Here is a 17,101-nt window from a genome sequence, read left to right on the forward strand (position 1 = left end):
GCACTTGATTTAGCCGCGGGGCACAGAGGGCCACTCCGTTCTGCCTGGGGAGCCGAGATGACGGGCAGGCGTTTCTGGGGTCACAGACTTCATTTGCTGGTGCCTGTTGTCACTCTTGGGGCTACAGAGATGCATGCCCCGCCAGGAATGGGCAGCGCTGCGCTGTCCCCGGGGCCTCCGTGGGCACCTGCTCTTTGGAAGCAGCGGTAGAGAGCAGCGTGGGGGAGGGCCCAGAGAGGTCACAGCATGAGGCCAGAGGAGCGTCCTTCTGCCCCAGAGCGCGAGGGCCAGATGGAGAGGAGGTTGGGAGCTGCCCCCCATTCTCAGGTGCCTCTGAACCTGCCTAACCCAGAGGGGCCCTGAGGGGCGGGGCCGAGGGAAGGGCGGTCTGGGAACTGGTTTGAGGTGTGGTCCTTGCAGGCACCCTGTTCCTCGCATGGGCTGGCCGGTCCCCACCTGGACAGGTGTCTGGGCTCAGGGGCCCCGAGGGATCCCCTGACCAAGCTGGCAGGGCCCCGGCCTGAGGGAGGTGCCTCTCTGTGGTCCAGCTCTAGTCCTGAGAAGGCCTTGGCCATTCCACAGGGACCTACGGGCCCTCGCCCCTGCACAGAAGGGTCTGGGAGGCGGCTTCAGATGGACTGTCCGTGGTAGCCTCTGGCCTCCTGGGCGGCCCCAGACCTTGCTGGTCCTGGGCGACTTGCTGGAAGCCGCCAGTCCAGGTGTCCCCTGCAGGCCCCAGAACTCAGTTGCTCAGTCCCAGGACGACGAAGGGGTGTCCCTCAGGCTGGAGTCCCCGCCAGCTGCCCACAGGATGATGGGAAGTTCAACCACCCTTCCCACTGCAGGTGTCACGCCCCCAGGGAGGCCATGGTGGGGCTGTCACCCACCCCCTGCAGCAGGGGTGGGGCCTCTGGGGGCAGCAGAACAGGACAGCACTGGGGGTGCTTGTCTCCCACAGCATGGGACCAACAACACAAATGTCATTTAATTTACATGACAAAGTGGCACCATTATTGCGAGCTGACAGAATGCCGCTGGGGCAATTTCCGAAAATTATTTAAACAATGTAATGAGTTAAATGTCAGTGCTGGCTAATTATGTTTATGCTAATTGTTAATTAGCCCTATAATGGAGACAGTCTTAATTAACAATAGCTACCGTTTGGGAGGTGGGTTCTCTCTGGGTGCAGCCGTCCCACTCCGAAGCCTTGTCTGCCAGCTGCGTCTGGCGGAAGCCCAGACGTCCCTCAGCCCAGGGCAGGTGACCTGTCAGCCAGCTTGGGAGCAGGAGGCCACCCACCCCCACCCCCCGCCTCTGCAGGACGGTGCCCACTACCTGCCGGGTGGAACCCAGTCTCCTCAAGGTCTGTCCACGTGGGGCAGCCAGGGGGCCCCATCCTCCATCCTTCCCTCCCCCCACCCCAGGGAGCCTCCACCTCCAGCCCGTAAATGCCTGGAGGATGGAGCGGCAGGGGGTGCTGTGGCCATTTGGGGTCCTGCATGAGCCCCTCCTGAGGAGCAAGCAGAACTCTAGCCCTGCCCAGGCTTCTGAGCACCAGGTGGGAAAGGGGGATCTGCCACTCAGGGCTTTACGCCCGGGAGCCCCTGTTGCCGCTGAGCTGGGCCCCTAGGCTGCCCATGACGTCAGAGCTGTCCCAGGAACAGGGCTGCTGGGCACCAGGACTACCACCGGGCCAGCCTGGGGTCGCCTCCGGAGGGACCAACCCTGAGACTGGAGGGGAAGCCTTGAACCTCTGTCTCGTGACCTCCACTGTGTCGGCCTGTCCCTGAGCCGGGAATACTGACATCCTGCAGGCTGGCGGGCCATGGCCACGGGCTGGGGACCAGGTCTGAAGACAGCCTCCCAGAGCTGAGGAACCCCCCAGCTGAAAGCCACATCTCCACCTGTTCAGCTGCAGGACAGAAACCAGGAGGGGCCACCAGCCTCTGGTTTGACTGGACAGGTGGGCCTGCGGTGGCTGCAGACTGGGTGGGGGCAAAGCAGGGGAGGCGGTGTCTTCCCACCACAGAAATGTCCGCATAGCCGCCATCCTGCACCCCATACACACATTAGGTCACACCCCAGACCCCACACACACCCTGCACGGCGCGCACACACACACACACACACCCTGCACGGCGCGCACACACACACACACACACACCCTGCATGGCACGCACACACACACACACACACATACACACCCTGCATGGCACACACACACACACACACACACCCTGCATGGCACGCACGCACACACACACACACACACACACACACCCTGCATGGCACGCACGCACACACACACACACACACACACACCCTGCATGGCACGCACGCACACACACACACACACACACACCCTGCATGGCACACACAGACACACACACACACCCTGCATGGCACGCACACACACACACACACCCTGCATGGCACACACACACACACACCCTGCATGGCACGCACACACACACACACCCTGCATGGCACGCATACACACACACATACACACCCTGCATGGCACACACACACACACACACACACACCCTGCATGGCACGCGCACACACACACACACACACACACACACACCCTGCATGGCACACACACACACACACACCCTGCATGGCACGCACGCACACACACACACACACACCCTGCATGGCACGCACACACACACACACACCCTGCATGGCACACACACACACACACACACACACACCCTGCATGGCACACACAGACAGACACACTGCATGAGCACAGCTTCACTTCAGTTGGGGTCTCCTGCCTGCAAGACCTGGAATCACAGCCCAGGAAGAGGCTCAGCGCTCCACAGATGACGCCCCAAACGGGCTGCTCACCTGCCCCCAGGCCCCCAGGCCCCAAAGGCTGCAGGCCTTCCCTCCTTCAAAGACAAGGGGGTGACCAGACCAGGACGGAATCAACCCTGACATGAGACAGAGACGGAGAGACAGACAGAGACTGAGAGACAGAGCAAACAAAAGCAAAAGAACACTGACAAGGAAAATTTTGCCACAGAAGAGACAAAAATTTGAGCAAACAGTTCTCTATAAAAAGCAATGGAGCCCTGGCTGGTGTGGCTCAACGGACCGAGCACCAGCCTGCAAACAGAAAGGTCGCTGGTTCGATTCCCAGTCAGGGCACAGGCCTGGGTTGTGGGCCAGGTCTCCAGTTTGGGGCGCACAAGAGGCAACCCCACATTCATATTTCTCTCCCTTCCCCTCTTTCTAAAAAATAAAATTCTTTTTAAAAAAAATCAGTGGATTTACAGATAAAATGGTCCTTGTGAGGGTGATCCAAGAGTTCAAAGTGGAAATACAAAAGTCAAGAAATAAAATGGGACAACTATAATTGAAAACCCAAAAATAAAATAAAATAAAAAAATGAAAGAAAGAAAGACAGACCACAGAAGGGAATGACAAGCTGTCAGATCTCAGGAAAGACATGGGAGAGGAAAAGTACGATCTTCACGTGAGCTGCCTGGCCTGTGGCGTCAAAGAGGGGCGTGTTGGGAACAGCGAGAAAGGACAGGCCCTGCCACGGAGGCAGCAGGGGACACGGAGGCTGCTTCTGAGAAAGCCCACCAAGCGGAAAGGGAGCTGCTCACGGGAAAGAGGCAAAGGACACTCAGCACGTGCCTAATGGGCGCCGTGCGAAACACACACGAGATAAAAATTCCAGGAAGCTTTTAAACTTAAAGAAAATGTTACCGAAGGAACAAAGATTTGAAAGGACACACTGATTCTAGGAAAAACTGATACTGGCCAGTCAACACCGAGAAACTGAACTTGAAAAATAAGGTCTATGGGCTTCTGAGCCAAAAAGGAAAACACCAATCAAGTCACCTCCAGGGGAGGAAAGCCAGGCCGAGGGCAGAGCAACAATCGCCCCTGCAGACCTTGGGGGGCTGTCTCTCACTCCCCGGAGAGAAAGGGCAGCCAGAAGGGAGGCTTCGAAGCCCCGGACGCCCTTTCAGCGGGCGGTAGCGCTCCCAAGCGGGTCCCTGCCGGTCCTCGAGGACACTGCCCGCACCCAGCCCCAGCAGATGGAGAGAGCGGACGGAGAGAGGGGACGGAGGGAGCGGACGGAGAGAGGGGACGGAGGGAGCGGATGGAGAGAGGGGACGGAGGGAGGGGACGGAGAGAGGGGACGGAGGGAGCGGACGGAGAGAGGGGACGGAGGGAGCGGATGGAGAGAGGGGACGGAGGGAGGGGACGGAGAGAGGGGACGGAGAGAGGGGACGGAGGGAGCGGATGGAGAGAGGGGACGGAGGGAGGGGACGGAGGGAGCGGACGGAGAGAGGGGACGGAGAGAGGGGACGGAGGGAGGGGACGGAGGGAGCGGACGGAGAGAGCGGACAGAGAGAGCGGATGGAGAGAGCGGACCAGCGGACGAAGACATGGAGGAGGGATGGGCGGCAAGTGCCGGTTTCATCTAAATGTAGGAAAAGCGTGAAACCACCCTAAAGTGACAGCTGGAGAGGGGACAGATCATCGTGACGACACTGAACATGTAACTGTCAGACTTCAGGGGGCACGGGGAGCGGCTGACTTGCCACCCTCTGCTGCAGAGGGACAGCCAGCAGGAGGGACAGAGCATGGGCCCAGGCGAGGCGCCCGGGGACAGGCCTGCCACCATGACGGCTGCCACACAGCGAGGGGAGGAGGAGAGACAGCACCACACGAACATGCGACTTTTCTGTCACCAAACCCCGCCCTCTGGCCAGTGTGGCCCAGCCGACGCCCTAGAGCTCAGGCCGACCAGTTGGCGGCTCCCCACAGGGAGGGATCAGCAGCAGAAAGCTCCCCACCCCCCGTTTCTGTCCCCAGGGAGTCACCCTGGCAGGGGCATGCAAGGACCCCGGCTCTGCAGCCGCATCCCCCACTGCTCCCCTAGGTTGACATCCTACTCCAGCCTCTCATAGTCTGGTGAGGGGGCAGGGACAGGCCACAGCACATAATGATGACAGCCGGGCGAGAGGAAGGGCAGGGGCTGCAGGACACGAGCCCCAGACTGGGCTGAAGGGCCGAGGGAGCCCTGCCCTGTGGTCGTGGGAGAAGGCTCGGGAGTGACACAGATGTGACCAAACCCCATCCCCTCCACATAAGGGCCGTGGGACCGTCAGCAGCGGTCTGCCCCTCCCTGAAGAAGGCCAGGGCAAGGATTCGCAATTGGGAGTAAGGGCACCTCTCTGCTGGGGTTGGGTTACAGGGAGAAATAAATGTGCAAAGCAGCCAGCACCCAGTAGACGCTTGAGAAACGTTATGGGTGACGGTGGTGACGATGGCGGTGGGTTTGTACAACACATGGAGTGCACCCAGCCCACGGCGGCAGAACATGGAGCAGGGGTCCTGCCCTGAAGTGTGGGGGCACGGACACCCCTGGGCCGGCCTCCCCATTGCCCCGTGCCCTCTGAACAGAGCCCCACCCCCGCCCCTGCCATGTCATCTGGGGCCCCTGGCCCCTGCCCCCCACTGCAGCCGGCCTCCCGCGTCCAGGGGCGGTGTGGGCCGCGGGCTCACCGTGACAGGCCCCTCTGCAAGGACCAGTCTCCTTGGCGGAGCCCAAGGTTTACCAAGGGTTTGGTAAACCCTTCCACCACCCCATCCCGGCAAAGCCCCAAATCCCACCGGGGGCTTGGACCCTGATCGCTCCAGCTTGGGGGTCCCCAGCCCCCCAGGGGAGCCCGGCACTGCTCTCCCGGACTTCTGGAGGGCGCCGGGATCCGGGCCGCACGCCGGCTCTCTACCCAGTGCCTTGGGCGCAGGGGCCTTCCCCACGCTGGCCGCCCTCAGCGCCGGGCTTGCCCAACGCCAGCACGGCCACCCGTGGCCCCAGTCCGTGGAGGGCGCAGCTCTCGGGGCTCCCAGGCTGGCCCCGGGGCTGGGTGGGGTGAGGGCTGTGCTTCCCCTTAATGTGACAGACACTGAGAGCCGAGAGGGGACTCGCAGCCCCTGTAAAGCAGTGGCCCTGTCTCCCCGGCCTTATTGTATCCCAGTGACAGTAACAGAACCCCATGAGCGGGGCCTCCTGTTGCTGATGCCCCAGGGGTTCAGGGACCTTCTACACAGGCAGCCAACCAGCCCCCGTACAAGCTCTGGGTCCCCGCGAGGGCGCCACGCAGTTCACCCACGGGGGCCAGAGCCGAACGCCAGGACCCGAAACACCCAGGGTGGCGGTGTAAGGTCCCAGCAGTGGCCTGGCCGCCCAGGAAGCCCCTGGTGCCGGTGGCGGGAGGGGCTGGGTTCTCCGGGGCCGCTGTCTCCCCAGACCACACAGGGTCACATTCCAGGGCCGGGGGGAGGGCCCGGGAGGGCTGAGCTGTCTTGTCTCCTCATCCGGCCACTTGTTTGGCAGTCACGGGCCCAGCGACTCTCCTGGGCCCAGCGCAACTCACAGCGCACAACACCCCCCCGTGAGCGTGGTGTGAGGGACCCCATCTCCCACCAGTGGAAAGGGAGCCCAGGCCTCCAAGAGGGGCGGCTTCTAGCAGGAAGTCAGGCTGTCCCTCAGAGGGGGACACTGAGGCCGCAGCGAGGCAGGGTGGGCAGGGAAGGGGTACGGCCTGCCTCACGTGCATTTACACACAAGGCAAGATGGACGGGGCCCGAACTCAGGGTACTCAGGGAGGGGGCAGCCGCCCCCCTAGCCCCTCTGCCACCGCGCAGGCCCACCCTGCAGCCCGGGAGCGGGGCCCCTCCTGCCCCACGTGGCCGCCCAGACCCCCTGACTCCCCGAGCACCTGCCCGGGATCCACACGGGCTCGGGGCCCAGCTCCACGACCGGCAGGCGGGCCTGGGCTGCCCTCGGCCAGAGGCCCCGTCCCTCGTGTGCACGTGACCTGGGTGTCCCGCGGATGGCCAGGCGGCTGGGCCCACGAGACGGGGAGCAGCCGCGATGGGAGGCTGTCGGCTGCGAGATGAGGCCGGGTCACAGCCTGGAGTCCCCGGAGGAGAGAACGGGCGGCAGGAGCGTCCGCGGGAACCGTGCCCTCAGCTTCCGGCGCATCCGCAAGAGAAGCTCACAGGTCCGAGCAGCGCCGGGCCCCGGAGACGCCGAGCTCCCGGAAGCCCACGCCCAGACACGGGTCAGACTGCTGAAAACCAAAGACAAGGGAGAAAACCAGAAAGCGGACAGAAAAACCGCTAATGCCAGACAGGCTGCCACTCCTCCCTCCCTTCCCCTGTCTCCAAAAGCCAATAAATACAATCTTTAAAAAAACGGAAGTGTGTCCTTCAGACAGAATGAAAACGGCATCAGAAGGAAATGTGGCTGTCAGGCGTGAAGCAACAGAAATCACGGACACCTGGGCAAAACCCGCCTTCTCCCTCTCGTTTCTCTAGAACATTCACGAGGGCTGCAGGAAGAGTCCTGGCCTCCTCGCGGGGCTTCTGAGTGCTGTGGCCGGGAGACAGCTGCCGTCGGCGAGGCAGCGTCAGGTCGCGCGGCGCAGACTTTTCCACGTCCCACTGCGGGCCTCGAAGGGACACGCTCAGGGTGTGTGTGCTGATACCCAGAGCAGTCGCTGGAAGAACCGTGTAAGGAGGCAGAGCACAATGCCCAGTAGATAAGGTGGCACCAAACAAAACACAGCGGAGCAGCGGGAGAGGAGAAAGAGCAACAGAGCGGGCGGGCGGGAGCGAAACAGCGAGGGGCCTGAACCCAAACATACAGACCATCAGATGAGATGTCCGCAGTCTAAAGCACCAATGGAGACGCAGGAGCGCTTACCCTGGGTTAAGAAAACTCCGACGGCAGGCCGTCTGCACGGACCCACGTAAATGCGGCTCTGCAGGGACACGACCAGGCCGAGGGCGCAAAGGGATGCACCGGGGACGGCCGCCGGGGACAGCGCGGGGGCCCTGTGACCTCAGACAAAGAGGCCTCCTGAGCCAGGGGAGCACCTAGGGGAGAACAGAGACATTCCATGGGGGGAAAGGGATAGTTCCTCAAGAAAACATAAACTCTTGAATGTGCGTTCACGTCACAACAGACACCCCAAAATACATGGAGCAAAACAAACAAACAAACAAACAAAAAACACCCATGAAGATGGACCTGACAGTCCCAGCTGGGACTCGGTAGCCGTGTCTCAGCTTCTGCAGAGCAGGCGGACAGAGGACCGGCCCCGAGGCAGGGCCAGAGGGCACCCTCGGCCTGCTCCCTCAGGACAGTGCGGGGGCAGAGCTCGTGGAACCTGGGCTATCAGACCAACTTTCTAGATTTCAGAGAGTCCAGATGAGCTCTGGCTGGGGCGGCTCAGTGGACTGAGCACCAGCCTGTGACCCGAAAGGTCCCCAGTTTGATCCCCAGGCAGGGCACAGGCCTGGGTTGGGGGCCAGGTCCCCATTTGGGGATGCACGAGAGGCAACCACACAGTGACGTTTCTCTCCCTCTTTCTCCCTCCTTTCCCCTCTCTCTAAAAATAAATAAATAAATGAATCTTAAAAAAAAAAAGAGTTCAGATTATGTAAAGTGTGTTCTTGGCCAGAATGGATTCAAACTAGAAATCAATACCACAGAGGCTCTTTAAGATGCCAGGTGCCTGGAGTTAACGCACTTCGGAGCAACCCAGGGATCCAAGAGGAGGTCTCAGGGAGATTAGAAAACACTGAACAAAATGAAAACACAAGTTTTAGTGATCAAAATCACGGGGGGGGGGGGTCGGGGGCGTGCAGTTAAGGCGGCGCTTAGAGGGAAACTTATAGCATTAAACATGCCTGGCTGCACCAAAAACCTAAGCTTCCCTCTGAGGCCACTAGAAAAATAAGAGCAAAAGAAACCCAAAGCAACCAGACGGAAGGAAGTAATAAAGACAAGGCCCACGTCAGCGAAATTAAAGTCAAAACCCTCAGAGAAAATCGATGGACTTGAGGGCTGGCGCTCCGGAAAAGCCCGTGGCACGGATGAACCTCCAGTCAGGCTGACAAAGAAAAACAAAGGGGGGGAAAGAGGGCGCACGTCATCAGCAGCGGGCGCGGTGGGGAGACTGCAGCATGATGCCCAGGCCTGGGGGGTGACCCGGGAGCACTCCCCGCACACAGATCCGACAGTTCCGATGGAAGGACCAATTCCTGAACTGCACTAAGTAGCCAGACTTACCTGCCTCCTAAAGCAATAGAATCCGTATTTAGTAACCTTTCAAAAAAGAAACCCCAGACCCAGATAGTTCCACGGGCCAGTGCTACTCCATATTAAAAAGAAGAACACCAGTTCCACATCCCCCCTGAGGAGATGGAGAAGGGATCCCTTTCCAGCTCGTTCCGTGAGGCCAGCACCGCCCCGCCCCCAGCAGCAGACAGGCCAGGACCCGCAGAGCCAGGCAAGGGTCACGGACGTCTGGCAGAGTCCTCAGCAGCACGGTGCCAAGTGCACTCCGGCCACACAGGGAAGAGCAGAGACAGGGTGGCCCTGTACTGATGAGTCCCTAAGGCTTCGTCCCTTACAACGTATGGGACTGGCGCCCCTCTAGCTGCTGCCCTGGCCGTCGTTCCCAGAGTGGGTGGGTTTGCGGACATTCTAGGACCATGGAAGCCCTTTAATCAAACATACTCAGCTGAGAGACCGGCAGTTTCTGCCTCCGCCCCAACCCCCACTGGTCTGCACAGTCAGAAGCAATGAGGCTTGATTTTCCCCGGAGCTGAGACTGTGAGCTGTGAGGTCTGGTGAGGAGCTGGGAGTGCTCCCAGGTGTCCCTCCCGACTTTTTAAAACGTGTGACTGCGCTTTCCCCCAGCCTGCTGCTGCCACCACTGCTGCCACCACCACACCCTGTCCTCTCTGCCCGGCTCTGCCCCTCCCACCTGTCTGGATGAGCATTTCTTCTTTATGTCTTTGTTTGTTGGACTTCCATGCAGCTCGATTTTCTGGAACTTCTGGTTGTCTCTAGTTCTGAGGTAGTTGTGTTCCTTCTCAGTTGTGGAGGGAGATGCAGTGTGTCTGTCTAGGCCTCCGTCTAGACACCACACGCAGGTGCTGCTTCTCCACCCCACGCTGCGTCAGAACCTGTCCCGTGACACGGAAGTAGAACCCAAGCTGTCATAGTCACGCATGTGACTACATGAGGCCTGAGGGGTCAAGGACTGCTTTTCCGTGATTCCAAACCCGGTGCTGCGTGGGGGCTCGTGCGGGTGTGACGCCCTTTCTAGGAGGACGGAGACACGAGACCCCGGGCCGAGGGGAGCTGCTGGGTAAATGTGTCCTGCAGGCACCACGTCTGGGCTGAAACCTGCGTTTCCGAGGATGAAAACGTTCCTTCGTGAATCCTGGTCACATATGATTTTTATTCATGATGACCTGCCTTTTTCTCTTGTCCATTTGCTCAATTATTGGGTCGTTTTGTTGTAATAGATTAAAAACCCCTTTATTATAAACTATTTCTAACGTGCAGAGAAGAGCCCGGTCAGACTCCCAGCTGGTTTCTCAGAGGAAACTCTGCAGGCAAGAAGGGGCTGGCAGGAAGTATTCAAGGTGATGAAAAGCAAGGACCTACAGCCAGGACTACTCTACCCAGCAAAGCTATCATGTGGAATGGAAGGGCAGATGAAGTGCTTCCCAGACAGGGTGAAGCTAAAGGAGCTCATCATCACCAAGCCATTATTATATGAAATGTCAAAGGGACTTATTTAAGAAAAAAAAGATCAAAACTATGAACACTAAAATGACAACAAACTCACAACTATCAACAACTGAATCTAAGAAATAAAACAAAATCCAACTAAGCAAACAACCAGAACAGGAACAGAATCACAGGTGTGGGGATCATCAGGAGGGTTATCGGCTGGGAGGGGGAAGGGGGAGAAATGGGGAAACGGTGCAGGGACTAAGAAGCATAATCGGTTGGTACAAAGCAGACAGGGGGTGTTAAGAATAATATAGGACAGGGTGAAGACAAAGAATTTACATGCACGACCCATGGACATGAACTAGGGGGGGTGGGGTTGCTCGGGGGGAGGGGGGGTACTGGGCAGAGGGAAGCAAAGGGGGAAAGAAATGAGACAACTGTAACAACATAATTAACGAAATTACTTAAAAAGAAGAAGAAGCAGAAAACGAGACAAGGGACCAGGGCAGACGAGGGCCGGACGGGGCTGTGGGAGCGTTCTTGGGGCTTCTCTGCACTTTTTCGCGATCACGTGCTCCTCGCCGTCAGGAACGGTGCAGCCGGTCTGAAGACTCCGACGGGGACCCATCCCACGGGCCACTGCAGGGCTCGGCCAGGTCAGCAGGAGCCCAGGGGCCCTCCTGGCCGGCTTCAGGCCCCCCGGTGGCCCTGGCTGCACCCCTCACCCCACTTCTCTGCTTACCGCACCCAGATCTGCTATGGCAGGGGGGCTGAGAGGGGACCCCCACGCCCACCTGGAGAAGGGCCGCGAGGACCCGGGGACACGATGGGGCATCTGCGCTGGGGCCTGAAGGCGAGGCTGCCACCCGGCTGCCCCTTGCGGAGGGGACCCGCGCACCCGTGGACTCGGTGGCACAGAGCACACACCAGACTGTCACTGAAACTTTTGTCATCATGAGAAAAATAATGACATAACATGCAAAGAAGGCAGAAGACCACGTCAATGTGTTTCAATAAACTTTTTATTAATTTGAGATCTGCAGGCCCACCTGCCCTCCCCGCCCCCATCAGCCCGTCACTCACAGCACAGCCCCGCCCCCAGCCCAGGTAAAGCTCCGCTCGCGTCCGGTGACTTTCCTCCCAGCACGTCTTTTCTTTGTTCTGGGACCAGGACACCGCGATGCCTTCTTAACAGGAGAAGGCGCAGGAGGAAGCCCGTGGGGCGGAGGCGCCAAGGTCGGAGAGGCGTGGGGACGTCCGTCAGAGACGTCAAGGTCCCCGGCGCCTGGAACCCCACGGCCACCGGGCAGGTGCCCTTAGCTTGCAGTTGCAGCCACAACCCCGCCTCCGTGAGCCCCCAGCCCCACCCGTCCTGGGTCCCCTGGGTCCCCACCTCAGCCCCCTGGGCCCCGGGGAGGGGAGGGGCTGCATTCCCAAGGTCTGCCTCCTGCAGCAGGACCCTCACCCCAGACCACGAGGGTGTCATGTGCTCACCGACAGTCACTCCGCTCAGGAGCAGCAGGACCCAGGTCTGCCACCAGCAGATGAGCGGATCGTGCCTTTGGGGACAGTCGTGCGGGAGAAGCTGAGACAGCCCCCAAGGAGGTGCTTTTGGAGCAGAGAAATGGGCGTCAGTGAGGATGGGAGGACCCAGAACAAGGGGAGCCGGTGGGGGGGGCAGGAGCACGTGTGGTCACCCCACAGCAGCGAGAAGGCGTCCTGGCCTGGGTGCAGCACCGGGAGAGGCGAGGGGGCAGCCCGAGCCCCTCAGACCACGGTCACGGGCTTGGCTCTCACCCTGTGCTGGGTGGACCCAGAGGGCTGTGAGGGAGGCCTGGGGTGCGCCCGTGTGCCCCACAAGGGGGGGACCCCTTGCTTCAGGCAGAGACGGGGAAGCAGGTGGAGCCCGGCCAGGAACCGGCACCTGGCGCCCAGCAGGACGTGCAGGCTCCCCGCCTCCGCCAGCTGCATCTCCGAGCCCTGGGCCCGCGCGCTGGGCCGCATGGGGCCGGGCCCAGGCTGGTGGGGACGAGGCCGGGCAGCCAGCGGTGGCGGCGTCCGGCCCTCCCAGCACCTGCCCCAGATTAGATTTCTCCTTTCTCATTACCACCGTAATAGGCCCTTCAGACCTCATTCCAGCCCGAGATATTATCTGACCCGTATAATTAATTAATTATAGCCCAAATATTATAGATTATTAAAAATAGCATAACTAATAGTGTAATATCTCAAGCTGTCGACTTTAATAGTCAACATTGTCTTGGCGGTGCTTATCAGCCCAGGACACCCGGCGAGAATATTGATTCCGGGTAATTTTAGCCGTCATCTGCCACCGTGACAGGGTTGTCAGGGCTCCGCCCACGCCGGGGCTCATCTGAAATCGTTAAACTGCCGCGTGGCTCACAGTGGCCCTTACTGTTCCCTCTTCTCTCCCTTCAGTGTTTCAGCACCAGAGAGGGGATAAACAGAGGAGTGGAAGGGGAGACGGGGTGCTCCCAGGGCCTGGTGATTGGTGACTGATTTGTCCCTTGCCCTGGGGACCCTGGACTGGCCTCCCAGCCATCTTTCCCGGGGATGTCCTGACAGAGCTGTGCAGGGGGAGGGGCTGAAGGACAAGGTCCCCAGGCTTAGCATCACACACAGACCAGACACACCTAGGCTCTCCCCCCGGAGGCCCCCGAAATCCACCAGCAGGCATATGGCACGCAGGGTGCCATGAGCTTGAGAGCAAGACCCAGGCTGGGTGCCCAGCCGCAACCCGGATACACCCAGACACACTCCCACACCCAGGGGCACCCCTTACACACACACGGATGGACACAGGCGGTGGGCACCCAGTCACGCATACAAGGATACAAACAGTCACACCCAGACATGCGGACACCCAGACACACTCATGCAAACACAGATGTGGACACACACAGGAGCCCACACTGGCCACATATCAGTGCACACTCACACACAGAGACGTGGGCTCCCAGACACACACACACACAGGAGCCAACAGTCCTCAGGTGCACACGGAGGACCTGCACAAACATCCGCAGCCAGCGAGTGTCCCCGGCGTCTCAGGGGTGCCAGCTCCTTCCAGGGACTTCCATACCCAGAGGGGGTCACAATGACTCTCCCCACAGGAGGGAACCTCGGGAAGGTGGGGAGAGAGGGGTGGGGGCTGCCGCAGCTCTAACCTGAGAAAAAGAAATGTAAAACCATGAACCCCTCTCCCTCAGTCACCCCCAGCCCGAGGCACGTAACCACCCCCACCAGACAGCAATGCCCCCAGTGGACACCCCCCCACGCCCCATCCCCACAGGTGTGCGCCTGTCCCCCACCCCATGGACATGCCCCACCCCCACCTCCCCTACCCCCCAACCCCTCACATGCGACCCCCCGAGGCACACGGTTCCCCAGCCCCCCCCAGGGGGTGGCCAGGGCGGGGCGAAGCAGCGGGACGCACCAGAATCGCTCCTCGGAGGCGCCCCTGGAGCTTTACTCCACCTAATTATGATTCATGCGTGTGATAATAATAATTTAATAATCAGGGCGCTGCGGAAGAAGCATTAACCTCAATTAAGCTCATTACGCGGCCCGACCCAGCCCCCACCACGTGCCCTGTCGACCCCCAGCGGGCCACTGCGGACCTGCCGTGGGCCCTTCCCTGCACCCTCGGGGGCTCCACGCCTGCCAACCCCATACCCCCCACTCCTGGCCCCACTTCCTCCAGGAGCCCACCCAGGCCCCGCTCGCCTCTCTAACCTCCCCCCGTCTCACCTCTCCCTCAATCTGGCTCAGGTTACCTGCCTCAGGCTCTCCCTGGTGGCCCTGTGACTGCCCTTCTCCTGAGGGCACACCCGCCTAGGCCCCCTTCCCGCTCCCCACAGATCCCGGCCCGGTCAGAGGGTGCCATGGCGAGCAGCAGAGTGGGCGGCCATGGAGGAGGAAGCCCTCCTGGGACAGGGGTGGGGCGGACACACTGGCTCCTGAGTCTGGGCGACAGTACCAATACCCAGAAAAAAGCCAGTGGCCGCAGTGGGTGGGCGGCGACAGACACCCCAGGTCGCCCACACCTGGCCGGGCGGCCTCTCCAGCCTCAGTTCACTCATCTGTGGGGTAGTGGTTCTCACTCTGCCCCGCCCTCCGGTCAGAAAAACCTTTGGATCCGGGGATGTGGGGTCAGGTGCCCCTGAGCGCACACAGCACCCGTGGCCCCACTCCGGTTGTTCCAGCTGCTGGTTTGTGTTTTGTTTTCAAGTTTAAAGGGGTTAAACCTCAGAGACTGACCCCTCGCCATGAGCCAGGCCCAGCGCTGTGGGCTTTTCATCTCTGAACCGTGCGGCTTGCAAATAGGAGAATTCAAACCCCGGCAGCGGAAACCTTGTAAAAATCCCATCCCGTCTTGGCGGTGGTGAGCGCGCGGGCTTCTGACCGGGGGCGGGGCGTACCCTGCACCACGACTCCGGATCGCGCACCGGCCCACTGCCCTCTTCCTCCTCCGGGGTGACCAGAGTTTGGGGCAGAAACCGAGAAGGGGCGCATGGGTAGAGACGCCGGGGAGGTAGTCGGGGGAGCAGAGGCGCCTGGTACCGGTGTCGCTGTCCGCGGTGCGCAAAGCGGGCGCGGCGCGCCCCGGGAAGGGCCGGGGCGCTGTCCGTGGTCCCGAAGATCCCCGGGGCCGTGGTGGGCTGGGCCTCGTGTTCCCAGAGCTGTGGTGCTCGGCGGGCGGTCGGCAGCCTGTACTCCCTCTCTTCTCTGGTGTTCTGAGTGTGGGGCGCCCTTTCTCAGGGAGGAAGGAGACCCCAGGGGAGGTAGACCTTCAAGAATGTGAGTGAAGAAGCCAATCAGCAGAAAAGGTCATTTTCCAAAATCTGGGTGAGCAAAGGGTTCTCCCTGGAGCAGCGGGGGCGGGAGGCGAGAGAAAGGAGCATAGGAGTCTTCTGTCCCCACTCTCCACTGCCACCTCCTGCGTCCTTCCCACAGGGGCACAGGACAGTGGCCCGCGCGGAGTCGGCCCGGTGTCAGCCGCGCGCCCCAGGCCGGACTTGAGTCGGAGAGCTAACTTCCGACAGGGATGGTGGTGTCTGCCCCGCCCCTCTCCCCTCGCTGTCGGAGGGCCTGGGCGGTCTGGGTGGGGTGTGGTTCGAACGAAGCAAGCATTACACAAAGGCGGGGGCGGGGTGGGGGTTATCCACGTGCCCCTGGAGACCCTTGAACTCTGCTGTCCTCCCAGCTTGTCCAGTAAAGCTCTCCAGGTGCAGGAGAAGGGAGACCCTTGATCCCCACCACCATGTGCAACAACCACCGTGACCTTGTCACCCTTCGACCCTAGAGGGGAGGGTCCCAGAGCCTCAGAGACCACATGGAATGCAGCCCCCACAACTGGCAGATGGACAGCTGAGGTGGGGGTTCATAAACACACGATGAGTTGGTGGCAGGGCTGGCAAGGTGCCCCGCGGCTCCGGTCTCCCTCAGCTCTCCAAGCCCCAGCGCTGGCGCGAGGGTGTGGCTGGGGCTGCGAGGCGGGCTGCTGGGGTGTCCCCTCCGCCCCCTCACACACGCCCTTCCTGCTCTCACAGTCCCAGCCCTCGGCCACTCTGTCCTCCAGCTCCACTGTGGGACCTGTTACCACCAGCCCCTCCCCAGATTTCCGTCCTTGTCCCGTGCTGGCACCTGACGCCCGTCTGCCAGCCCACCAGTGACCTCATCTAGTCCTGACTGGTGTGCAGTGGGTGGAGTGGGGCCACGGAGGGGTGCTTCCTGTCTGCTTGGCAGGCAGGGGCACCCCATCGCAAGCGCTGATTCCACCTGCCGGTGTCCACCTGGGGCCCCGCAGGGAAGCGGGTGGTAAGCGGGTGGTAACCCGGCACGGCAGGCGGCGACGCCTGCACCAGTGAGGGTCTAACTGACAATTGTGATTAGGGGTGAAAAGACGTCTTCACGGCCCCAGACGCTCTGGTTGAAGTTTGGGGGAGGGACGGGCTCTTTCAAAGTATTGGGGGGAGGAGAGAGCCCGCGCATCTGTCTGACTCCGGTTGCTCCTCAGAGGTGGGGGACAGGAGAGGATGCTGGGGTCTCCCTGAGCCTTGCCCACACACATGGGAAGGCCACCCAAGGTCCCCTCCGTAGCTCTGAAGTTCCACCTGACACCTCTCTGCCCCCACAGCAGACATCGCCACCCTCTTCCAGGCCCACTGTCACCACGCTGCAGAGCAGGGAGGGAGGAGGGGAGGCCGAGGGGAATCTGGGCACCTCGGGCCTCCGGGGTTGTCCCAGAGCGGCCTCCGGCAGCGCTCAGCCCCGAAGCAGCAGCCAGCTCTCAGCCTGGCGAGCGTCCTGCTGTGGCGCGTCTGCGCCTCTGGGGAGAAGACCGTGGGCTCGCACATTCGGATTTATCATTTCAGGACGCCTACCACACATATCGCGTTTCAGATGCTGTGTTCTGTTTACTCAGGGATGCTCGCCATGCCTTACACGGCGTCTACATGGTGTAACATGTCACATCACGGGTCTGTGTGCGGGTTC

The sequence above is a fragment of the Furipterus horrens genome, unplaced genomic scaffold (genome assembly GCF_987537825.1).
Source record: "Furipterus horrens unplaced genomic scaffold, mFurHor1.1.pri manual_scaffold_2, whole genome shotgun sequence".
NCBI lineage: Eukaryota > Metazoa > Chordata > Mammalia > Chiroptera > Furipteridae > Furipterus > Furipterus horrens.